The sequence below is a fragment of the Poecilia mexicana genome, unplaced genomic scaffold (genome assembly GCF_051168715.1).
Source record: "Poecilia mexicana isolate PSO_F unplaced genomic scaffold, ASM5116871v1 scaffold_2, whole genome shotgun sequence".
Taxonomy (NCBI): Eukaryota; Metazoa; Chordata; class Actinopteri; order Cyprinodontiformes; family Poeciliidae; genus Poecilia; species Poecilia mexicana.
Genome location: NW_028263371.1, coordinates 54,202,355 through 54,229,441, shown reverse-complemented (window position 1 = coordinate 54,229,441; position 27,087 = coordinate 54,202,355). Strand labels below are relative to the sequence as shown.

At 38.7% G+C, this 27,087-nt stretch overlaps 1 long non-coding RNA gene across 1 annotated transcript; it reads left to right on the top strand.

Moving 5' to 3' along the window:
* Positions 1–3,177: 3,177 nt before the first annotated feature.
* LOC106917815 (uncharacterized) lies at positions 3,178–20,931 on the top strand. Its single transcript, XR_015762408.1, has 3 exons — positions 3,178–3,292; positions 20,331–20,608; positions 20,686–20,931. It is a non-coding gene; the product is annotated as an uncharacterized LOC106917815 (long non-coding RNA).
* Positions 20,932–27,087: the final 6,156 nt, after the last annotated feature.

Genomic DNA, 27,087 nt, shown 5'->3' with positions numbered 1-27,087 from the left:
GTAAAAACCAAAGCTTGTGTCCAGCTAAGAAAGACGTATCTCCTGCTCATTCTTGGACTCAAAACCCCAGAGAATGGTCAACAGAAAAAAGAAAGAAATATATGGATTTCAGTTCATAATGAAAGCCAGCTCACAATGCCACTCAGTTAAATATTTTTTCCTAGATCGGTGAAATTCAAACTCTTCCTGGAGAACAGACATCCCATATGTAAAACGAAGCCAGTTTACAGCACAGAGAGACGGACTAAAGAAAAGGACGCCGACGCCATGTTTGTGTGCGGATCACTCCAGGCCTCTTGGCTCTACATTTAGAGACTTACTGACCTTTTCTGGGAACCAGTTGTGACAGAAAAACAAGGCAGACTTGTAGATCAGTGAGAAATTCACCTGCGGTGGGTATAGAGGAGTGGGAGATCTGTATTGTACCTTTTTTCCATTTACTTCCAGACCTGTTTCGGACCACATTGCCAATTTCAGGCACAATTTGCTGAAAGGCTAGATGCAGCTGCTCTCAGGGTCTGAGCACAGTGGTGTGATATAAACACAAATGGAGCAAGTCTTGAACTATTTAGGCTTCCATACGGTCACATTTCATGGGAAATGAGAGTTGGACTTTGTGAAACCCATATAAGACTATAGATAAGTAGTACAAATGCAAGTCTTTGTGCTACTATCAACTTCACCTTAATAAATGTAGACCACAGAAAAGCAAAAATCAGAACACATATTTGGCTTTGTTGGGTTTGGCACCTGTACATTTGTTTTGCATAACTTTGTTGGCTCCATTCTTTGCCTTTAAGGTCAAGGTCTCTGCTAATGTCATGCTAATGATATGTGTGGGTGGCTTACTTGACATGGCTGGACCTCGCTGCTAAGCCTCAGCGTTAATCTGGTTGGACACATCAGCCAATGAAAGCATTTTGTCATTAAAACCAAATAAAGTTTTCTTGTAGCCATTTTCCAGTCGGGTCTCAGGACCTGCAGATGCTTTGTAGCTGACCTATAAATCAGCTGGTGGTTCTCCAAATAGAACCAACTTTGTCAGCAGAACTGCAAGCACAGGACCAGTTATCAAGAGACAAAATCCCTAATTTCTTATCCTACATAAAACTCCTTTTATTTCTACTTTTTTGTTGTTTACAGAAAAGAACAATTAGCAAACTTTGATCGAAAGGAAGAAGGTTATGATTATACTCAGTTCTTTTAATTTAATAGGGTTATGGATGAAAACTGGTCAAAGTGGGGAGACTTGGACAAATTCTTGGTTTGGCTCTGAGTCTCTGACCAATGGGAAATGCCAATAGGTTTGTCTTTGGATCTTCTTCCAATGCAACATTCCTGGAAAAAAGTCTTTTTGTTTTAGCAACAAACTCAACAGTTAGCTGTAGCGTGACGCAGTGGATGAATAAATGGACTAACCCTTGATCTCAATAGTTTGGTGAAAGATTTGATTCTGTGACCTGATATCATTCCAGAGTGAATAAAGAACATCTTAAGGAAGAAATAGATTGTGCCCTGACAGATAACTTAAAGTGGTCAGTATTTTTTCCCTTTAGCATCATTTAAAGGACTTGTGGTTGATTTTTTTTATCACTTCCTACTCATTTTTAAAAAGTGTTCCAATATGTTTGGAAGCCACTGCATATTTTCACCAACCTTATGAAATAAATAAATACACATTAATCTTGAATGTGCTTTCATAGAGTCCAGCAGCAAGATGTTTTTTAGACAGCTGTTGCTGAGGTTGTTTAAGCAGTAGTTTTTTAATTTGTAACTGCAAGGTTTAGTTTTGTAAATATGAAAAATGTAGACCAACATAACAGGTAGATATATAGGCTTTGAGTTGCCTTAAAATCAGTAATAGTATGAAACAAGATGTGCAATGTTCCCTTTATTTGGAGCGCAAACAGACGTTTGCAGAAATCTGTCTTCATTCCTGCGTTTTCTCTCTTCCTGCTGTTGCCAATCAACTGTTTTCAGGTGAGGTAAAGTTTACGTCGATAAAGAGGATGGCTGGCCATGACCTCAGATGCCTTGTGGTTTTCTGATACAAATATCTTTGCTTGAGAATGTTAAAGTCAGAAACACAAAACCAGATAAAGCCATCAACCAGTCTGTTGCAAATGCCCGATTATTTCATTGATTTTGTGCTCCTGGAGGCAGCCTGCAGTCATTGTCATCTGGGAATACAGGCATGACAACCTGGCAGATGTCAAACCATCCTGGCTCTCCCACCTCTTCATTTCCCCTTCTCTTAAAATGTTGATTCCCCAACAAGGCCCTTCTGCTGTTTACCATGCAGCTTTCCTGCATACACAACCCCCTATGGAAATTTGGGTACACGTGTAAAACACTGGAAGGGACAAATTTATTAGACAAAAAGCATTTTAAGGATAAAGTGACTACAACTTGTTCCCTCAGTCAGTCAATCTACACAACTTAAGTGCTGCTGCATCAACAAATTGATTTTATCTGAGCAAAAACTGTTTGTTTGAGCCAATTTTTCTCAACCTAACTAGCTAACTAACTAACCTAAAATGTTGTTTAGTCATTTCATTTAAACTACCCTGACAGTTTTTAAAAGTAGCAAGCAACAGCCCCAATGTAAAAGAAAATGAATTCCAGTCATTTTTTCAAAACTCCTGATTGGTTTTTAGATAGTTGTGGCTGTTGATCCTGTCCCAACCGTCATTCTGTAATACACAAACCGTCAGCAGTTTAACTACATCAAAACTACATTTTCTCCTCCCTAATCGCTCAACATTCAACGTCTTTTGTCAAACATATCTAGTATCCATGAATATACAATGGAAAAGACATGTAGCATGGAGAAAACAAAACCTAATGCATTCCACCAAAAATCCCTCATATGTTAATTTTATTTATGTGTTTTAACTTTTAAAATTTATTTCATCATCTCCCATTTTTATCTTTGTGTAAAATTTATGTAATAATTTTGGGAAAGTTTAGCTTAGTTTTATTGTTGCGGTCGTAGCCCATGACGTCACTTCCTCCTTCACCAGCCCGTTCCTGGATGTTATGGGGGAAGGTGAGTTTTTCACGGAGTTTCTGTCGGTATCTTGTTTAAATGTTGCTGTATATGACAAAATGTTTTACTATCTTTGAACTAGCGTGTTTTATGATGTTCATTTTAGTTTTTATATATATTTTGGCAGAAGAATGAATGTGTTTGTCGAGTGAGCTAGCCGATTGCTCCTCATGTCGTTTCTTTGCTAAGGCGGACTGATGTCGGCTGAATATTCTCTGAAATGTCAACTTCCATCCTATACAGGTATGTTGTTCACATCTGTTATTTTTATTGAGCTTTCTTGTTCATTTTTGGAGTTTTATATATTTTATTTTCACAATATACCTACATATTGTTATGCATTTTGATTATTAATCACAAGTCAGCCGGTGGTTTGTGTTTATTTTATTTTTATTTGTTTTACTAAATTGCTTCAATATCCTAAGTAGATAAATGATACAATAGAAAATAAAATTAAGTAAAAAAAAAAAATAAGAAGACAGTTATAAAATGGACAAAGACACCAAACATTAATAATATGAAGAAAAAAATAAGTTAATTTTAGCTGCAGCGATTTTCTTCCCTCCTTCACCATTTCTCTTTAATTGGTGTTGAAGGCCAGGGAAAATAGATGTTTTCAGTCTGGATTGATTAAAGTCTGATTAAATTATCCACAGAAATGGATTATTTCATTTAAATGTGAGAATTTTTCTGGTGTCTTTTGATGTTTGCTAGAAGTCCAAACATAACCTTATTTTAACCAGAAGGAACTAGCCATAAATTATAACTTCTCAATTACTAACACAATATTTCCACCAGGTTATGTTTTCAACATGTAGAATCGTCTTTTAATGTTTATTAGATGTTTAAATGTAAGTTGTTTTACATTGAGTAGCAATAAAAATGGGAGCTAGCAGCTAGCATCAAACTCAGTCTTTAGTCCTTTACTTCCCTAAATATGTTTGATTTGGTCTGTTTCTTTACAGACTGTTGTTTGGACATTATGAACTTTTATTTTTTATGATAAGTTTTTGCACCTGGCAGTGTTTCTTGGTCCAAACCTTGACAAAATATATAGGTCCCTTACTATTCACACAAGTGTATATTATCTCGAGGGTTTCTTCCATCTGTTCTCTGAAAAGATTTATACCCTGCCCTACAAAGGACAATCTCACCTCAGAACCATTTCATTTTTCTTATTTACCAATAAAATAGAGATACTGCAGCTTTGTTGTTCTCATTATAAAACACCCAAGTCTGGAGATGTTTACAGCCACATGGATATGCATAAATACATTTTTTTTTTCTGTATGTAGAAGTTCAAACACAAGCCAAGCAATTGACAGGACTTCATTTCACAACTGCCAGGAGGAAGAAATAAAGAATAAACTACAAATGCATGTAGGCCAAGATAAAAAAACTCAAGTCCTTTTGAGTGGCAGCCCAGATTCAGTGGCTCAGGTGGGCTCAGCCAAGCGGGGCTCCACATGCATAAATATTGCAGGGTTTAAATCTGAATCCTGTGACCATTTTGATTTTGTGAAAGACTACAAGTAATAGAGTGAGGAAAGGAACTGGTGTGGCTTTAATTTCAAAACACGTAACTGTATGATATGTTATGCATTGCACATCAGATGAGCTCTTGCAAGTTTCATTTTCCTGTAGACTTGCTTGGGTTGTGGTAGTTTCTGGTACAAACCATCTGGTGGTGGATGAAAATGGAAAATTTGGGTCACTGGTTTATAGTCACCTCGACCAAAATGTAGCACCGCTGGTTTTAATCACTTCAATTTATTAGAAACAACATTAACTGCTGTTAAGAGGCTACGTGTTTTACCAAATTTCCCCCACGGTCACCCTTCCTGTCTCCTGTGCTGAACATGTCTACAGTTGTGTCATGGGATAATCAGTGCAGTCTGGAGGTGATCGACAGGTGATGAGAACCTCGATCTAAAAACGGCAGGAAGTCTGTCATAAAAGTTGTCAGCCTGTAAGTGAGAAGCTGCTGCAGAAATTCCCATGGAAAGAGAGACGGACTGCTTTTCTTGCCAAGTGTAAGAAAACGACAGAAGACTTCCATATGGAGTTTAAAAGCAGCAGAAAATATGTGAAGTATTGATTCAACATTGGACTTTCCATCATGTTCAATAGAAATTTGAAGTTAAGACTAAAGCCATGAAAAAGTGTTAGTCTTTACTGCTTTTACAGGCAGGTTTCACAGAACATTTAGCAAATCAAAGCTAAAGCACAAGATCAAAAATCACATTTCTCATCCTAAAATATGAATACAGCAAAATGCCCAAGACGTCAATCAGGTAATTATTTACTTCTTACCATTTTGGACAAATTGTTCATGTAGTAGCAGAGTCGCTACCCAGCATGCAGCCCACACTTCGATGTTAAAAGCATCAGCCAGGATGGGTGGTCTCTGCAGCGTCTTGATGAGGTCTGCAGGGGGCTGTAAAGAGCGGTGTGGGCTCTCCATCTTGAAAGAGCATGAGCGCGTCCCAAGTGTTTTGAGTAAGTGAAAAACCTGCGTAGTAATGTCATTATGTTTTAATATTGTGGTGGCAGCAGGGGGTCCGGGTTGAACCTGAGTTCACTGTATCTTCTGGCTTTCCTGGTTGGCTGAGAATTTTTCGTAGAAGCTCAGATCTGATGCCTGTGGCTGAAAGCAGCAGCACCAATGTTAGCACTGTCGCCTTGCCAAAAGAAACTCCTCAGTTCAATTACCTGTCTTATAATAGACTAGTGACTTGTCTGGTGCGTCCCATGACTCTCATCCGTTCACTGCCACACTGCCAGCTTAAGCAGAAGCACATGTTTTCATCATTGTCACCATTTATTAATGAGGACAGGATCATACTGTCATGCAGTTTATAACTCAAATTTAAATTTCACTTTTGGACTAGAGCTGAAACTGATGGTTGAGACCCAGAAACATTTTATAACTTAACATTCCTCAGATTGTTAAAAGTTTAAGGGAGTAACTGTTTCACTTCCAATACGATGTAAATACTGCAGCTTCTAGTATTTGCCCGTACTGATATTGATATCAGCAAAAGCTTATATTACTCAGAGAACATTATATAGTCGATGGAAATGGTTTGTATTTTTAGCCACTGAGTTTAAATGGCTTAAAATGATCAATTTCTCTGATTTTACTGTTCATATTTATGTGTTTGAGTGAAATGAACATTGTTCTCTGAAATTCCAAGCAAAAATTCAGTATTTATTAGCAGAAAATGAGAAATGGAACAAACAATAAAAACCTTAAGGCAGAACCGTCCTACACTTTCCAACAAGCGGCTGCAGAAGTGAAGTCCTGAATAGTTCATGGTATAATTAGTGCTGCTTTGATGCCGACAGTGTCGTTATAATGGAAGCAGAACAACACGGATGATCCATCCATGAAACAAAAGGAATCCCAGCACATCCAACGTCACACAGATGGGAATTTAAAATGTATTTGTTGACATGAAAGTATTTACAGGAACAAAAGCAGCTCAAATTATCAGATGATGGTTTGTAATATGAATTATTTATTTAATGAAAGCAGCCAACATAAAAGACATTTCCTGTTTCCCAGCAGGGTTCTTCACAAGTTATTTTGAGTCCTGGAGAACTGCGTAATGTCAGCTCTTCACTGTGTTCCAGCAAAGTTTGCAGACAAATCTGCTAAAGGGATTACAGAAAAAAAGTAATCGAGTAAAGTTTCTGTTGGCCTGTCAGAAGGAACCGTTCATATATTTAACAAAATCTATGAAAGGGCGATCTGGACCTTAAAAAATAACTGGCTTTATCATTGATTTTTGCCAATCACCAAATCAACATTACTGAAACACTATTTTTTAAATATTTTTGCTTCACACAGACATTAAGTTTGCCCTTATTTTGTAATACATCATGTTTAATGTGGATTTTCAACCCTTTTGAAGGTGAATAAAGACCAGCAGCTACATCAGAAGTATTTAATAGACAAACCGGATCGCTGCATTTGAGCGGGAACACCTGAGACACATGATGCTGACACTCACTTTTTATGATTTATGATTTATTAGACAACATCTAAATTTGAATACATGCATTTAGTAGTGCAGTGCACTAAATTGTAAGCAAATTTGTTGGTGAAAAAAAGCTACATTTTATTAAACATTAGTTGTGAAAAATTTTTATTTTTCCCCTGATTTTATTGTTTTTATTTGACTGCCTTCATTTTCTGCCTAAAGAACATCAGAAACGTTTGATTTTATTTATATTTAACTTTTTTAAATCTTGTATTCGGGCACTTGAGCAGTTATTTTAAGAGAAGCTTCAACAGAAAGGAAGTCGTGGACATGCCATGATAAAAGCAATTAATTGTTTCAATGTTTTCTAACTTCCATGAATAATTGATGATTAATTTTGACTTTATTTCAAACAGGTTTTAAAAAGCAGTCAGTAGGACAGAGAAAACATGTGCATACATAACCAAGAACAAAAACATTGTTTACCACTACTTCCTGTTAAATCCTACCCCTTAATTTGATGATTGATTTAGATATTTGCCAAAATAATAATGATTTCATTAATTTGTTCATGATTTAATAGCTATATGAAGATACCAGAGCAGTTTGATGGCTGCAGTGATGCAGATGTGCAGACGGTTGGTGGGTCAGAGGAGCATGTTGTGCAATAAGAGACCAACATGAAAGAGATGGATACAAAGAAATTCTTATATAATGGAGTTTACTTCAGGTTTTGTCCATTGAACAATCACAAAGAAAGCCTGTTTGTGTTGAATCTGCTTTGTTGTCGACCTCTTCTGAGAGCTGCTTTTCCTTTGTGTTGCACATCTGCACAATTGAGGCGAGGGACGCTCAAAATACGGAGCGGCGACATGACAGAGATAACTGCTCATTGTCTCTGTTCTCAAACTCTTGGCACAACATGATGACAAATTTGCTAAAGATGTCAGTATGACCTGAGAAGGAACAGAGGGAATCATATTGCACATTTCTCTTCACACCATGTCTGCTCTGGAGGCTTCAGATGTCTGGAGCTGTGTGTTTTATAATTGGATGTTGGGGATGAAAGAGCCACAATTGAGCATTGGTGGTCATAGGAAAGGTTCCAGTTTTTCATGGTTTACCCCTCGCAGTAATGAATGAATCATCGCTGCTCCACTGAAAGTCGTTTAAAGGGAAAATACAATCAGAAAATCATTTAACTTACCTGACATTTTATGGGCTAATGCTTCAGTGACTACAGCTTTGAAGCATTTAACAGAAATCCTGTGTAGAGTATCAGAGTTTAGTTACTCCATGTGTGTTTGTGGATCAGAGATGGATTAAGATGTCCATTGAGGAATGTTCTTAAGGCATTGCAGGGAGTATGAGGTTCAGGAAATGTAGCTTTGGGCAATCCACTCCACTTGGATGACCAAAGTAAGAGATATGTCTGCATTCTTGGCACAAAGTCCAAGTTCAGGTTGTTCTACAGACAACCTGAACTTGGTTGCTCCCTATTGTTGATCCTGTGTTTTGTTTTCATGGGCAGGGTCTCAATCCTTACTTTAGAAGAGGATCTTTGGGTTTGGGAACAGCAAAGTGGTGCTTTTGGAACATGAAGTGGTTCCTTCATGTGCTCCACAGAAAGGTGGACTGCTTTCTTTGGATGGGGAGTGAGTCTGCCTGATGCAGATCAGCTTTATTATGTTGTTGTTTGGAACAGGAGATGGATTGATGTGTCTGGACCTTGTGTGCTATAATCGTAATAAGTTTCCTCTGTCTGCCCTTAAACAAGTGAAGAGCTTAGAGAATTTGGGGCACCATGAAGCAAACACTTGAGATAGTTTGGGAAACTACACAAAAATACTTCAGTGGAGTTTGGTGTCTTGATTAAGCACAGGGTGATAGTAGAGAGAAACAACTCTTTTAACAGGAATAAATCTCTAGTAGAGCCATAACTAGGCTCAGTGACCGTCTACTGTGACTGGGTGAGAGTTTGGCACAAGTTGGTTTTTGTAAAAATTATGAACCAAGAAAGAAAGGAAGGTAAATGACATACATTCATAATTCTGCATAAACCAGCACCAGAAAATTCAAACCATCAGCTTACACCGATTTTCTTTTTCTTTCTTTTCTTTTCTTGTGTGTGTGTGTGTGTGTGTGTGTGTGTGTGTGTGTGTGTGTGTGTGTGTGTGTGTGTGTGTGTGTGTGTGTGTGGTAGAAAGGGTCTGGCTTGGCTTTTACTTACTCAGTATTCTGTAGAAAATTATTGAAGTCCTGGTTCACATTATTTTTATGACATTGAAGAAGCATATCTAATAATCGTTATGCAAAAATCCCCCCAACCCAACAGAAACACAATAGTTTGGGACTTTTTTGGACGGTGCCAGAGAAGTTTCCAGCATGTGTTTCTTTTACGTGTGGGGCCGTTGTAATGGCCCTCAAAGTGCAGCCAGATGTGCAGACAAGAGAAAACAAGTGATGTGCACGGCTTGTTATCTTCTGCGGCTGAGCAAGTAAACTTTGGGGAGCAAAACTTTGGGAATTTGTTGTTCGTGGTGAACAAGCTTTGTTACTCACTAATGCATAGCTTTAGGCAAAGGATCATGTGGTTGAGCTAAAATATATATAAATGCATGAGTTACAAATTGAGATCATCAGAAAAAAACATAACATGTGTCACAGTTTTACATTTTATTTGTCTTTCTTGGGATAAGTAGATTTTTCTCATGGATAATATAATTTTATTTTGAGAAAGATTGCGACTACATGAGCGTTATTTGATGATTAGTCTGGACAACAGATGCACTAAAGAATTAAAGGATTTTTAGGTATCATGACGTTGCCTAACATGACATAAAATAACTTATATTTAGATAAAAGGTGCTACATTTATCCAAATCTAAGCCTGGATTACTCACTGATAGCTTCAACCTCCAATCATTCAGGTTCTTTGATTTGATTAGATGTAAATAAATTCTTTGGTTGACGCATTAACACACATTGCTCATTTTCTAAATCTGCAATCAAGGAAATCAGTCAGCTGCAGCTTTGCACCCAATGTTGCTTTGATCTCCGCACCGTGGAGAAAGGGTCTCATGTTTTCTCAGGGGAGAGGGCTGTATAGGAAACCTGACTTAAATCCAAGCACATTAAGAGACTGTCTGGTTCGTGTTTATTGATCTACCCTGCAGTTTGCAGTTCCCAAGAAAGAAATAAACAATTGATTATTATTTGTGTGCTAACTGTCACTTCTGATTTGTGGTTATTTATACCAAATTTTGCAAACACATATGATTTCCCAGGAGGGTTTTGGTGGGGAAAGAAAATTAATTCCAGGTATTTTTGCTGTTGTAAGAGCAGAACTAAATAAAATCTTATGTTTTGAAAGAAATCCTATGTTTTGAACGGTTATTTTTCTGTGTTTAACTTGAAAACCTCTCAGGAATTTAGCTTTTATAATTACTTCTGCTTTAGAGATCAGGTTTATAACTAAATAAGTCTTTATCATTTAGAAATTCCTAAATTTCCAACTTAAGCAGGATGCAGAAGATAAATGAAAGTCCTTTTGGTGAACCATAATAAAATGCTAAAAGTTGTGCCAAAATGAAAGCAATTTATTTGTTCAGATTAAATAACAATAAATGACCAGTACTCCCTGCATTACATGTTGGTTCTGGATCTCAGGGGTTTTCCTCTGAAAGGTGATCTCTACCTGATCTCTCAGGCAGACGTTGTTCGCTCTGAAGAGCCACTTGTACCCAGGGATGATCTGCATGATATTTCAGGATAGAACAGTACTCTCGTCTTTTTCCATCCCATCTATCCTTGCATCTCCTGCTCCATTTCCAAACAAGAGGCAGAAATCCACTCCAAACCACCAGGGGGCCTTCTGCCTTTTTCTGCTTGAGAACCACATGGAGAAATTTGATTGTAGATAAACATTTGCTGACATGTTCTAAAGTCCTCTGTCCATCCTGATACCAGAATAATTTTATAAAGGTAAGCTGTTCTCCAACATGAACCCCAATTTATTCAAACAGTCCTTCATGTATAAAATACATGTTTGGATCATCAGAGGTTGTATTTAATCCCATTAAATTCCAACAAAAGCGTTCATGAATTTTATGCTAGCTCAGACTAGCTCACAGTATGTGTCTCTCACCAGGTTTGTGATTATTTTAGCACAGTTCTTGTCTTTGATCCATTTTAAAACGGTTAAAGTGCCATCAGGGAATACAGAGAGCTGAAGTTTGGCAGGAACAAACTTAAAATAAGAGCTACTGTTCAGGTGACCTTGATAGCATTGGGCAAACCCAAGGTTTACCAACAGCAGGATTCAGGTACATCCATTAATCCATGTGTCCATTAACGATTCCCCTTATCCTTGCAGTATCATGGAAGAGTTGATGCCTATGTCCAGCGCCCATTGACTGGGGTACAGGATGCACCTTGACAGGTTTCCTCCCTTTTAAATTTCTTCTTTTTTGAGTTTTTGTTTAACGGACACAATATAACCTTGTCTATGAAACATTGATTGCAGTTCCTTACAACCCAGTTAGCTAAAATCATGAATTATACATGATAAACCATATTTTTTACACATCTCGATCTGAATTCTGCCAGATCTGTACAATCAGAAATTTACTTACGTAGAACCTGCATAGAGTAAGCTAAGAAACCTCAAAAACGCATAATTCCCCAAGCTAATATTCAATAACAGATGAGGGAAAAAGTCACTGATATCTGTCTATTTGGAAAGCCAAAGTTTCCATTAACCACAGATGAAGAAGACGTGGAACAAGAGTGAATCTTCCCAGCAGTGGCTGGCCTACAAAAATCACTGTCACTTTTCCAGGGGTAAGAAATGAAGCGAAATCAACATCTGAAGCTTTATTTTCCTCATGGTCAGTGTTTATGACTCTAGAACAAAAAGAACATTTTAAAAAATATGTTGTGGTCTGATGATACAGAGGGCATATCGTTATGTCTGGTTTAAAACAGAGACAGCATTGCTCCAACTCAAGCCACTGGTTGGTTTGAGTACTTTATTCCTCAATTTAGTTTGATGATCTGAAACAGTTTTTTGTGTCAAGCAAGTGTAAAAAACAAAGCAACAACTGCAGTGATTTGTTGCAAAGCACATTTTTAAAGTCACTATTTAAATCCATGCAGACTAGACAAAGTGCCAGGCTCTGTGTGACGGGGACACACTCAGATTTGTAACACCAGCTCTCTGTTGCATTGCATCAGCCTCCTAATGGTACTTGACATTGTTGAAGTGCTGAGGTTAATGTTAATGAGCATTGGAGTGTGTGTGGAGCTAACACTAAGCCTGTCCTTCATTCCTTGATATGCAGTTTTTCATCCGCCTTCCTGAAACTCTATCAATAAAAACCTTCAACTGGTTTGGTAATCCCAGGGTACAAGGTCTGGCCCACCTAAAAACTACAATGCTGTCGGTTACAGTTAATATTCAAACTTTATTAGTCATAAATCCTTTGGGTTTTAATCTGCTTCACCTCCATGCGTTGGACTGAAATCGTATAGCCATATGGCTCCTTTTTTATTCTCACAAATTGGTCTACCACTCAGCTAAGCTCCCCATACTGAGCAGCATATATATATGACTTCAGCCATTTAGGTTTGGGAGCTTGGCCAAAGCTATATGTCAGAGCAGGAAAAAAAAAGTGGGAGCAGGGCGAAAATTTGGGTGTATGACTGAAAGCGCTGGCTCCCACCCCGCTCTACCGTCAGGGTTAAAGTACCTGGAGCTAACGGCTTTGGATGTGAGCTCGGGTCGGTGTGTGTGTGTGTGTGTTTCCCAGCATCTCGGGGTTAGGTTTCAGTTTTCGTGCTGATGGGAGGAAACGCTGATTTAATTTCAGCCTCCTTAGAGTGCCCCTAGACCTCTGATTTACAACCCTTGATACTTTAAGATAATACACTGAGGCCAGGCCGCATTAGCTGCAAGAGCAGGGAGAGTTAACATTAAGATTCACACTGTACAGCAAAGACAAGGCGGCTATAAACAACTGAAACAGATGGGAAATACTTTAAACTGGAGTTTTAGGGAAGATATTTATACATAACAAAGAGCTGCATGACGGCTATCCTCCTTTTGTCCACATCTCCTTTTCGACCATGGATTTCTAAGATGAGCTCCTGTGTTTTTATGGCCTATAACCATTCGGGGCTCTAACAGAAGACGTCATTATATATTCCACGGCACGGTGGCTCCTCTCGTCTGTTCTGTCCCATTGAGCTGCAGGGTGATCTTGAAGGAAGAGGGGGCACGGACAGGACCCCAGAAAATGAGATGCAGAGGTCATTAACTTTTATCCTTCACATAGGTTATGGATTTAAATAGAAAGATGGAGCCATATTCACAGTCTGTGCCTTCACAGGGGGAGGCAAAGCTAACATTCGAGGGGTGAGCTATAGCTGCCGGTTACTGATTTCCCTGTTGGATTCAGGAGATGGGGAAGTCTCTTATACCCTGTCAAAGGATATTATACCATAACCTGTTAGCAAAAGATCACAGAAACGGTAAAGAGTCACTTTTAGACGTTGTATGTGTGATCTACAGATAAACTTGGGGTACGTTTCTGCTCCCAGAAGAAGAGTTCAAGTATCTTGATGTCTTGTTTATGTGACAAGAAAGTCTTCATTTGCAATTCAGATACAAACTTGAAAAATGTACAGTGGCCCAGCGCTGCCTTAGAGATAAGTGGTGGAGCTCTGACAGAGGGGACTTGAAATACTCACACATACACACTCTCGCCTTCTTTTTTGAGACTTTCTGGGAAAATCACACTAGGAGGCGACCCACAACTCACTAGAGAGACTATGTATCCCTTCTGGCCTGCAAACGCCGTGTAGTTCCCAGAATCTGTTGGATAGTTTGGCTGGAAAGAGGAATGTCTGGGTTTGCATGATGGATCCTGAGCACTGAACCATTTTGTCAAAGGTGGAATACCACATGCTGGTTTTCATGAAACAGACTTTGGTTTTGTAAAATTAAAAATACAAATAACTCCTTTAAGGTGATCCACAACAACTTCTGACCAAGAAAGCATGATTTATTTTTAAACATAACATGAATCGCAGTAATAACTCACCAACTTAACCTATAGTGGCATTTTCAGAAAGTTAAAGAAGTTCAATAAAATTAACCAGAGTCTTTATTTGCTTATTAGTTTGCAGATCATTTTCCTACGCAGGACGAATCAAAACCGATATTGCATTTCCAAAAACGTGAATTCACTTCATTTTGTTTCCAGAAACATACCTGGAAACAGCTGGAGGTGAGCACTGATAGAGACGGTTACCATTTATCGATTCTGGGACAGATGTTCCAGGTTGTGGATTAAGCTTCCAGTTGGTTACTATTTTAAACCCCTTCACTGTCATGATGAATCCTAATGGACCCATTATCTTACATGAAAGCAGCTGTGACCTGCATCAAAGCGTCGACCAGCTTTGATGCAGGTCAGAGCTGCTTTCTTGCTCTGGCCTTTGTGTATACAGGGATCCCTCGCTATGTCGAGGTTCACCTTTCGTGGTCTCGCTGCTTCGCAGATTTTTTTTTGTGCAGTTTTTTTCACGGTGCATCGTGTTCTGCGTCCTGATTGGCCAAAATATATGTAATCAGAAACGTAACCTTTGAATGCCTGTTGAACAAAACTGGCCGTAGGCTCTGCCGTAGATACAGCTTGGAGGAGACGCTTTAATGACGTAAGTGATGCACACGCACATCCGCTGGCCTGAAAACAGGTTTTGTTCTTTGGTTTCAATTTAGAGTATTTAATCATGCTGTGTAATAGTTGTAAAAAAATAAAGGTAACTACTTCGTGGATTTCACTTATCGCGGGTTATTTTGGGAACGCAACCCCCGTGAAAAACGAGGGATCACTGTACAAAAGTCTCCACTGACCTCTTAAGTTATTGTTTTGTGCTCTGCAAGAATTAAAGGATAAAATATTTCAACACGTTTTATCCACTGCATATATCACAGGCATATGCTGCTTTATTTTTACACCCAGTTTTGACTTCCTCTCCTGTTACCAATTAAAATTGTATTTATTCATCTTCAGTTCTCGACAGAAAGTTATTCTCAAGATTAGGATTTAGAAAACCACCAGTGGACAATTAGGAAATGCAAAGTTTGCATCTTTATCCTTTTGAGTTATTGTGGGGTTTTGGTTTATAAATGAAATAAACTCTTTAAACTTGAGGATTGGGGTAAACCCTCCTTAATCACATGGCAGAACGTAGTTGGTCGAACGTTTGATTTTTTTACCAAACAAACTAAATTTTACAATTACTTTTGTGAAAATGGGCAACATTTTTGTTGCTTCATCCAATAAAATCAAGTTAAATCCCAGAGATAAAAATAAGACCAGACAATATGTGATAAATCTTCAATGAGCAATTAATATTTAATATGGCGTCTTCATTTTTTAATATGAATATAATTGGTGTTTCTCACTTTACCTGTCCCTGGTCATAACTTTACGAGTTACTGATGGGCGACTAGACCTTTAAAAAAGAAAAGGTGTCGTAATAAAATGTGAATAGGCCCTGAAAGACACAAATGGGAGCCGGCAGATGGGAAGAAGGTGGAAAAAAGAGAAGAAAGCTCATCAGAAGCAGAAGCACACCAGCTGTCAGTCAGCGTCAGTCGGCTCCCGCGGCGCTGCAGACACCGTGTTGTTGGAGGCAGGAAGGACTGCGGCACCTCGCATGCCTGCAGGGCTCAGAGAGCAGGAGACGATCGCAGCAGGCTTCACCCCTGGGCTTCCTCTTCATCTCCACGCTCATGTGGAATGTTTTGGTTTGTGACAGAAACGTCTGTGAGCCCAAACCCAGACCTCAGATTACGTCTGTGTCTCACTTTTGTATTTTACCGTCCTTGATGTTTGATTATTATTTATCCAAGTGTCTTTTGTGAGGAAAGCAACAATTAAAACCACTAGGAAAACTTTTCTGTGGAAGTAGGAGAGGTGAAAGGTTTGCACTGAAGGAACGAGGAGTGAAGCGATGACTGAACTCTAATCACTTGTTTCAGCTCGGTGTCGGTGGAAGGGCTTGATCACAACATGTTTGCCATATATCTTGTTATAAATGGTGTCTTTTTACAATGTGTTTGAACTTTCTGGCTCCCAGCCCCGCCGCTTTCACCCTGGTCAACTCCTACACAGAAATCTACAGAAGGTTTCAAAGCGTGTTAGCTAAAAACGTAGCGGAGGCAGGGAGGGAGGAGCTGTGGGAAAGTGATAGAAAGAAACCGATGCCTTGCAGTCATGTTTGGGTTGTGTGTGTTTGTGGGAATCCAGCAGCAGCAGCAGGCGGGGAGCATGTCTCGGCTCGAGACCGAGCACCGTGAGGCAGAGCAGCAAATTATACCAGTTCAGGGATGAGCCTGAAGCTGTCAGCAGAAATGGAAATAAAAAGGGGCTTTGAGTGGTCCCACAACAAGTCAGAATGACAGCCATGTAAATAATATTGGCTGAATATGCTGCAATTTGGACCTAATTTACCCCACTGCCCCTCCCTGCTCTCAGAAAGTGGAAAAACTTGAAACAATTTATCCTTTTGAAGGTTAAAATGAACATTTCAGGCCTGTGCGTTGAAAGAAGCTGTGTTCGCGACAGTAAGCGCAGCGATGCATGAGTCTGAGCAGGCCCTGCTCACTTCCTCCTATACCGGCTGGCCCAAACTCTAAAAATCATTACTGCACCATCTGTCTGTCATGACTTTGGCATATTTTCACTTCACATTTATGACGCTTTTTTAACTAAAACCAGATGCAGACGGCCCTTAAAGAGCAGACTGATGCACCTCTTGGGGCTAATGGCTTAGAAGTGTGAACGTTGCCTTGGAGGGGCCTAACTCTGCCCCTTTTAATATCAAGCCACTGACATTAAATGAAAATACCATGCAGAGCTGGCAACCTTGGCCTCGTAATGAAGGCTGGCGAGGTTGCGTCACGTCCTGAGTGGATGTGTGTGACCGTGTCAGGCTGAGAACTCAGGGAACTCCAGAACGGCTTGGCAAGTTTTAAGGAATTAAGTCAGTGGCAAATACTCCTTACAGGAAAGAAATCTGTCAGAGAGAACAACCAATAAAATAACACTGATTTCTGTTAGAGTATGCAATAAAAGTATGTCAAATATACATAAATAATGAGAGACCTGGAGGAAAATAAGGTGATAAAAGTGACAATGACTTTATTTATTTAGCAATTTGTGTGTTTTTGGCCAAACTAAACTCTTTGGGCTGACGTCGCCGTTTGAATGAAAAGAGCATTACAGATGTAGCTGGATTGATTTGATGGGTTAATAAAAGAATTGGCTCATGAAGAGCAAAACTTATGTTGGTGGCTAAGTGGAGTGCTTATAACGTTTTACCAGTTTTGTGTAGTACAGAGTTAGGAAAGTGTCATAATTACTGTATGTTTGAAAAAACTATTTGAAACTGAGAAAATAAAAGCTGAAACTGAATAGTTCAACGGAATAGTGTTTATTTTGATGATAAAAGATTGAATTGTGTTTTGTGTTTGTTTATGCGTCCTTTCAGATTCAGACAAAAATAACCTGAAAGTGTCAAAAATTAGAAAATTGATAGAAACAGAGATGAATCTGAAGATGTGAAATCTAAAGTGAAACAAAAATGATGTAAAATATGAAGTCTAATTAAAATAACGTTTTTTTATTTCCCTCTTTGAACACTGTTTTCAGGTCATAAATCAAAAATTTGATGTTCAGATTCAGGTTTTATTTTTCAGTTTCAATTTCTTTTCTTTGCAATAATTTTGACCTTTTTTGCTCCATACATGACAGAAAGTGAAAAACAAATTGGTTGGACTGTTAAAGATAATTAAGGATTTTATACAGTGGTTAATTAACTTGAATAATTTTATAATGACCTTTAATCAAACACAAGGCAGAGTTTCACTCTAGGTGAAATATTAATTATATGTATAGAAATTATTTTGCTTAAAATGTTCCCCAGAATGCAGCATTTATTTATAATGTCATGTTTTAGTTGGAGACTAGATCAAGAACCAAAATGAGAAGAACAGATGACTAAATGAACAGATGAAGTGATTAATTAAATGCTGTCAAAGTGAAGTGCTGCTAAATTATCTCTAAGAACGTTTTTAAATGTTTAACAGAAACTCTATCAAAATGCTGACCTCTCCCTTAAACTAAAGTTTATTCTAGACTGAAAGTGTTTACAAAAGCCAAAACATAAAACAATATAATTTAATGGTGGATTAAACTATGTTTTCGAGTTCAGAATAAATTTTACATGTTCCATTGCACACGTAAGGTATGATCAGAAGAAGAAATGATTGTTGGCACAGGAACGCTTTGTGGTCCTGGCCAACAGAGCAGCAATAATTCCTTCTGGAACATAATAACCTCTTACATATTAAAGGCAACACTGGAAGATTACAGGTTTGAGAGAAACATTTTTGCTCTTAGAGGTCGCTCAATAGATGGCAGAAAATACAGAATGTTAATTTCTACACAGCGTGTTTTGTTCTGTGAAACTCTCACAGGACTCTGCCAGTAAAATCAATGACTGATTGATTCGTCCAATTGACTCCTGCTTTTAAAACAAAAGTTCTGATTTGTTAAAGCAGAAACACTGAGCTGATGGAAGAAGTTCAAGCAATTAGAATATTGGGTTTCAGGACCTTTTCCCCTCTCAAACTGGTGTTTATTTCCAACAAACAGATGCCTTTGGGCCATACTGAAACAATTACGTTTAAATTTCTCAAGCGCACAGACAGCCCTGAGTGTACACTGTTTGGAATTACATCTTTGGAGTTTGTTTTCCCCTCTTTTGGATTTTTCACATGCAGCTCTTTAATAAATGCCAGAATGCCTGAGAACCCGAAGCTCAGGCGACATCTTCAGGGAACTTATGCGGATATCCGTGGATCAGCATCTGCCATCTGTTGTGTGTTGCTGAAACAAAGGTCTGCTTTATGGCAAACGTTTTTTTACATGTCAACACAAACAAGATGCACGTCTAAAAAAATTAATTCAAAAGTACTTGATGAAAAACATTGACGAGGCATTCGCTTAAAAAACTAACGCGCCACATCTTCAAAGAACCCAACGTAAAAAACTAAATAAGAAATTAAATCTCATAAATATGACTATCAACAGCAATTAATGTATGATAATGAATGTTGCATTCGACTTCTTTGACTGGAGAAGGAGACTGTGATCTTTTTAGTTTTCATCCTGCTCAGACGCACCAATTAAAGGACCAGAAATTACCCATAATGCATGCTGCTGATTGTGTGATCATATTTTCTACACTTCTGATTGGATTACAGGGAAAAGTGTCAAACATTTCTACTATTTATTTGCTGTAACTTGATATTTGAGACAAATATTTGATCCTCTTACAGTAGAATTTTTTTCCAACATGAAAATACAGTAAAGAATCCTGCAATTTTTTTTCTCTGTACGATATAAATAATAGTGTCATCAAGAAATTATTTTTAATTTGGTAATTAAATTTTAAAAAAGTAAAATCCTGCTTATTTCTACCATTTATTTATTATGGTTTCTCTAGAACATTTAGATTGTTGGATTCATCGAGTTTTTTAAATAACTTTAGTTTAAAAAATGTATGATTTGACATAATCATAAAGAAGGCTGCTGACTTCATAGGCATTAAGAGTCACTGACCCAAAAGGTCATTGGTGAAGCTGGATGTTCACACATCATCGGAAAGATGAGTGGAAGGAAAAAGTGCACTGGAATAAGACACAAGCATCAAAACTAAAAGCAGGCTTGAGAGGATTTTAATCCAAAGCCCAGTTGAGAATTTGAAAGAATGATTTCCCATTTTTAATGAAATAACTGAAATAAATCATCTTGTACAGAAAAAATTAGACTGAATTATCAACATCCTTAAAACGTTGAAAGTTACTGGTAAGAAATTCATTGAAATAATAAAATGAATACCTTGGACCGGTGACAAACTGGAGCAGTATAGATTTTCTTGCGGCTCACCTTCCTTCTCAACAAGCGATTGGCCTGTAACCTTTGACCCAGGCAGGATATCAGACACCTTTAAAGCTCTGTTGTGAAACACAAAGCTGAGATTAATCACTGCGAGACACGGCACATTCCACTTTCTGTCTTCTTGATCCTGACACAGACAAATTAAGACATCATATCTCAGTCAGGAACCAGAGATCCAGTGTTCACTTTCCCAAAGCTTTCATGTGCAGCGCTGGGCCCCCGTGGCCCCCAGGAGCTGATTAATCAATGTTTCCCCAGCCTGCTGCCCTACTCTGTTCTGCAAGTCGGAGAGAGCGATGGAACGAGAAAAAACCCACAAGGTGCAACTCAAAACCCTTCAGGATTTCTGTCCCGTTGAGCATCGTGGATTATTCTGGGACAAACTGTTTGTGCGTCAACAGAGGGGAAGAAAAACCAGCATGTTCCACTTTTACCCTCCAGTTCATCCAGCAGGGACGAAAATGAAACTCCTTTTCCTCTTGAACCTTTTGATCAAATATCAACCACATGAGCAGATGTAACAGCAAAGACTAGATGTAAGTCTTGTCCTCTGGTTGATGTTCTGTGTTTTCAACAGTTTGCTGCATGTTCACTTCTTCCATTTGTCTTCAAGGTCCAACCGTCTGCCTACTGCTGCGTCCCAGGAGACACTTTGAAGCGGTTCAATTCAAAAGAGAGAGACTGAAATTTGGGCCACCTGACTGCGACCCAACATGGCGCCCTCTGAGGCGCCTCGGTGGATCAAATCTGGATCTGCTTTCAGGAAAGAACTTCAGCTTTACTTCCTGGCTATCAAAAGCCTTGGAGTATTTCTAAAGAGATCTGACCTGAAAGCAAATATAAATTTAACATGAAACGAGTCGATTTGATGTGTGTTTCTGAGAGATTTCCGCCTGTGCTTTCTTTCTGAAAGATTTATATTTCTGTTTATTCATCAAGTCGTGTTATTTGCCTGCCAAAATAAGTGTTTTCTTCTTGTCTTTGCCTCCACTTCCTCTGTGTGTCTCCTGTGGATTTTCGAGTCTCATTTGGAGGCGACCCACAGCCGCTTTAATCCCTCTGGTGTTATGAAGCGCCCGCTCTCAGAAGAGATCGTTGTCACAGAGAGAGACCTAGGCCTTCAGCCACAAACCAAAGAAATGTGCAGGAAAGAGGTAGAAAGGAGCAGACCCGTCACCCTTTTATAGCCTAGCATTACTGCTTTTACAGTTAGACCGACCATGATCCATCTTGGGCCGCCGTTAAGCTCTTAGTCAACATCCCACATTGTCTTAAAGTCTTTCAAACAGCCATCGTCTGCTGCTGTTGTTTTTTTCCTCTGGCATCCTTAGGTGAACCTCTTCCACCCATCCTGACCTCAGATCAGTCCTGCTTGTTTTTAGCTTTACACACAAGATTATAGGCCGGAAAAGGATGTAAACAAGCGGCTGTGAGCACGTAAGAGCAAACCCAGACTCAGAAAGCGTGTAGGGACTGAGAGATTGATGGCTGATCACTTTAGTGAGTAAGCTGACTGTCCGTGCCGGTGTAGTACCTCCGTGTTTGTGTTTATCATGTGTTTGTCTGGCCGGCCGTGTGAACGAGCGCGACTGGAGGATTCCCGCGATGACAGTCCCAATCAATCACAGCAGCCACCAGAGTGCAGAGTTCAAGAGACATTTTGGCAGCGGGATGCACTGAGGGGCCTGCCAAGGCAAAGAGACCGAGCTGGAGTAATGATTGCCATTAGGCGCCTTTATGAATATTTATGACAAACATCTGCAGCATGAACACGGCTTGGTGAGTTAGCAGAGCCGCGTCTTGTTCAGAGTCGATGCAGATGCTGGGAAGAAAAAAGCAGTTGTACATGTGATCTGTAAAGGTCTCAGGTGAGGTGCTTTCAGGTGTCAGCAGAAAAACCAGGTGTACCAGATTACCCTGAACGCCTCAGGATTTCAGAGATTTCAGGGACCAAAGCACAAAAACCAACCGGATTAAGATAACGTGCTTCAGCTGTGATGCTGTTATGAAATCAAATATGATAACAATGTTTGAAGATTGAAGAGAAGTACTGAGTAAACTACAAAAGTCCACTCGTGATGGTTCAGGATTTACCTATTCACAGATTTTAGAATAATCTCAAATGCATTAAAAAAAAAAGCTGAAATATGTAGGATCCAATCCAGAAGCAGCTTTTATTTCACTTGTCACTGATTGGCTGAAACTCAAGGAGAGGAAATAAAGAAAATCATGGATGCATTAATGTATATTTGATTGTTGCACTATTAGAACAGGAACTTGTTTTCCTTAACCTCCACAAATACTAACTGTCCACTATAATTTTTATTTTCCTTTTTATTGTCACAGTCCAAACATATTGACGCTCCCTCATCACCATTTATTCATCTCATTATTTTTCCATTTCCCTCTTGATTTCCAGTTATATTTTTGGAGAAAATGCACAGAACAAAGTAAATCAAAACAGAAAATAGAGCGGAAATGACTTTGTATTGTACGGTGTTTACAAAATTCACAAACACTGAAAACTTTTCCCAGACAATCAGGGGATTTCGGTGAATAACCTTAAAGTGCAGACGGTGAAAAGTCATTTTACTTCTTCAGCATAAATCTGGAATTACCCTGTTGTATCGCAGAGATAAAACTCTAGACATACAACTTTCCATGTGTGGTCACCAGAGGGTTTGGTCACGACGGACTCAGATATGGTTTTGAAATGACTCATATTTATCCTCTCAGTGAATGTTTGTTTGAGTCTTAAATACCTGTCTGTGTTTCTGTATGCCAGTCTGAGAAAAAGAGTGGGCTTCCCCTGCTGACTCGGCATCTCCCGGGTCCATTGTTATTATATTACTTAGCAACTTCAGCTTTCTTACATTATACCATGACGACTGCTCCTATAGGACACAAATTATTTTAATGTATTCTTGCGGTCGCTGGTTAGATGTGAAATAAGTGGAAAAACTCAAAGGTTTTAATGTTTGCAGTTTTGCTTAGCTTCTCTTTCTACTTTTATTTAATGAAGAAAACGATTCACATTGAGGAAAAAGACAAAGTTTATGACAGTTACACTCTGAGTAAACAGACGCAAGATAATTGAGTTAACAGTCTGTGTTGTTTATAAGGATCAGGTATTTTATGTTTTCACTCCATACAAAACACCTGATCATTTATGCAGATCCACTTAATATTAATAACCTCTTTGTCCAAACAATAATAATGCATGACCGTGCAGAACTGTTAGCATTGTTGTTATTTTTCTTTATGTGGGAAATAAAGAAGCAAATACTTTACTGCAGCTGCTGTCTGAGGATTTTAACTCCCTGTCCGTCCAGCACATGTAGCGTTAGCTTGAAGTAATATTTTAGCCAAAATAAATAAAAATAAATAGCTCCAGCATTTTCTGATTTGGTGTTTTATTGCAATCAGAATTACAGATTTACAGGTGAAATGTTTGTAAGGAATTTGTACGATATTTGAGCTGATGTATGATGTTGAATGTGATTTTTTATTACTCCTTGTGTTGGTTGCAGACTGTAACTTGACAGGCTGACGCAGCAGTCACTTAAACTCAATGTTTTGGACCAATTCTGAGAAAATTTGCAGTAAAATCAGAAGAAAATGTAGAGATTTGTTGATTTTGTGTGAATTTTGTGGATTTGTGAAAAACTGGAGGGACTTATTGATGTAATTTGGAGTCTAGAGGGCCACATAAAAAGCTGCGGCGGGCCAGATTTGGCCCCCGCACCTTGAGTTTGACACCTGAGAGCTTTACTGTTTTGATTTGGTTGCTCGTTCTGCTTTCCATCCACATCTACTGTTTCATTAAATGTGTCATTTCTTTCCTCAACAACTTTTGGCTGAACTTTGCTCATATTTTCACACTTTTACACACTTTTCCATTTCTGACATTATGAATTTACATCAACATCATAAACTACAAAGTGGGCTCCTCATTTCTGAAAATAACTGTGTGCTGGATTTTTAGTGGTAGCTGCACTGGCACCCCTTAAATTTCATACAAAATTTTCCGGTAATCGTTCTTCTTAGACTATCAAAGAGAGGATCTCATTCAAACGGCAAAAAAAGCCCAAATTCGTTGACAGCTTTCCAAAACGCTGGGAACTACTTTTCTCCCTCAAAGCTCGAGCAGCTGCAGGAGAATTGGCGATCCTTGATCGTACCGAATGGATTTGATGTGGGACTTTTTGTCTTAAGTGCATTTTATATGAGATGACACAAACAGTCACGTTTTCTGACTGACCCATGTTCAGCTTAAGTAGAGAGCCTCTTAAAACAGCACTCAGGATGTTTCAAATATTAAATCAAAATTAATCATAAATGTATCTGGGAACAACAGGTGCTTACACACACTTATCTAGAGTTACTGTTAAACACATGTAGCTCATCATAACCTTATAGTTTATCATCACAGCCACTTCAGATAAAATGAGGAAACGTTGAAAAGTTATGAAAATAAATAAATCTGAATGTTTTGAGTAGGTGAAGCTGAAGCCAGCCCTTCTTTAATTTTAGCTGCTTCGTTCTCCCCATGCCAAAAACATGGTAAATGTTCATCATGATTAGAACATGATATAATAAAGTGCCTGAAATGCAGAACCAAAAAGGTCCAGAGGAATCCTCTGCAGGCCTGCGAGGCGGGCTTCAGTTAAAGCACAAATCTGCTGCGGGACGCAGTGTACTTTTACAATATTGAAAGAGCCCCAAGCCAAAGGTGGCTTCATAATTTTTAATGAGGAGAAGTTTGGAACCACCGGTTCAGACACACGGGCAAACACATTTGTTTTTTCCAGCACCGCGGTCGCAGCGCTAAACCAGGAGCGTGTGAGAGCTGGCTCTGGAAAACAGAAACCGACTGGTTTTTCTAAAACCGTCTCTCCCAGTAAATCCCTGGTCCTCCCTCTGAGGGACTCTGGGATTCTGTGGAGGATTACGGCACACATTGATATCAGCAGTTTGATTTAAAAACACTCTTTAACAGAACAGGTGTTTGTGAAATCTCTTTTCTGATCTGAGATCAGGTTTTATAAACAGGAGTTCCACACATTGTCTTAGTCTGGATTTATAAACAGCAGCTGGTCATATTAAAAGACTAGACAGTGTTTTTAAACCGGCTCACAAACTGTAATTACCAATTCAACTGAAAACAATGATTATGAAAGCAGCCATGTGCATTCACCTAGACCAGTGTTTTTCAACCTTTTTTGAGCCAAGGTACATTGTTTTAATTGAAAAAATCACGAGGCACACAGCCAACCAAAAATGTAAACAGATACTCTGTAGCTGCTTATATTACATATATAGTCATTCTTATCAAAGTGTCTTGAATAGGAATCAAATAAACACAAAAATTTATTTTTTATCATATTTCTTATTTCAAATTGCACTTAACATGTCCACTTCAAAAAAACACCTGAACAGCCACAACACTGTCATGTGATGCATGAATGTAGTAACATTCATGCATCACTAATTCTCTTGTTTTAATGTAAAATGCTCTGTACCTACTGCCATCTAGTGATAATAAAATTACATGATTACGCCGCTAGTCACTACTACAGCAAAGACACTCAAAGATGGCATCATTTGCAGATAATTCATTCGTTTTCAAAAAATCTTTTAAGACCAATTACCGTATTTTCCGGACTATGAGCGCACCATATTATAAACCGTACCTTTAATTTTTTGGACACCCCCGGAAACTTACAGGCCGCAGGTTTCTCTGCTGCTCTCGGTTTCCCATAAGGACCCAGCAGAGGGCTGCGTCCTAATAACTGCAGTTCTCCGTCTCCAAATCCGGTTTTGTTCACGCCGAGTTTCCGTGCAGCGGCTCTATTTTCCTCCTGTACTGCCGGATCGATACTCCTCAACTTAGAAGCTGCATCATATAAGTTTGGAAACATTTCTCCGTCGTGCCTGCTGCTAGCATGTGCTTGTTCTAAATGAAAATTGGCGCGTTCTTCTTTGATTTCCAATTTTGACTTCCAATGATTCACTTCCTGCTAGAGAGCCCCCTGGTGGTTGAAGAAAAATCCACAGAAAAGCCACATGTTCAAAGTGTAGGAAAAAAGTAGCAACTTATAGTGCAGAAAATACGGGAGGTGAAATTGGATAATTTCCACGGCAGACCTGACGATCACTCACGGTACACTAGTGTGCCGCGGCACAGTGGTTGAAAAACACTGACCTAGACTCAGAAAAATGATAGAGGCAGTGAGTGAGAACAGACAGAAGAGATCATGTTCACATTATCCAAGAGAAACCTGGCTGTCAGGGGGAACTGGGTTTTTCTTTCACTGTTTTCAAATAAATCCTGATGGTTTTATGAGATTTTAATTGACTTTTTGTGTCCATGAACCAACTTCATGTGCTTAACGTGTCATCAATCTGTCAGGAAACTACAAGTTTATATGTGGGCTATCATTTACATGTACGTACAAATGAATTATGCTAACACTGGATCCAAAAGTATGAAAGTAATTATAAAAAAAGAAATCATGTCATGCATACATTAATAGAGATGTTCTTCCATTTAAGTAACATTGGGGATTTTTACTCAGTCTTTAAACTCAAATGATGTTTTTCAGTGTATCTGCTGTGTTTTTGGGTTTTATCTGTTTTATTTCCTTGTAATTTGCTGGAGCTGCTGCCTGACTCCAGAGGTCATCACCTTTACTGCTCTGCTGGCCACAGACTGTTTTTATTTTCCAGTCTCGTCGTGTTTCTGCCTCTGAATGTTGCTGTCTTCTAACATTTGTTGACAATTACTTTATACCCTCAAGGCATGAAACACAAACCATTCTTTAGTGTTTCTAAGTTGCAAAACTTGTTTTAGTTGAATTAACATCAACTAAATATTATGCTGTTATCGTATTTCTCTACAGTTGCAACTGAAGACGCTCAATAATCTGATTTGGATCTTAAAGCAACATCCATTCATCTGTTTTCTACACCATTGCAATTGTTCTTGAACAGATCACCAGTCTGTAACAGTGAA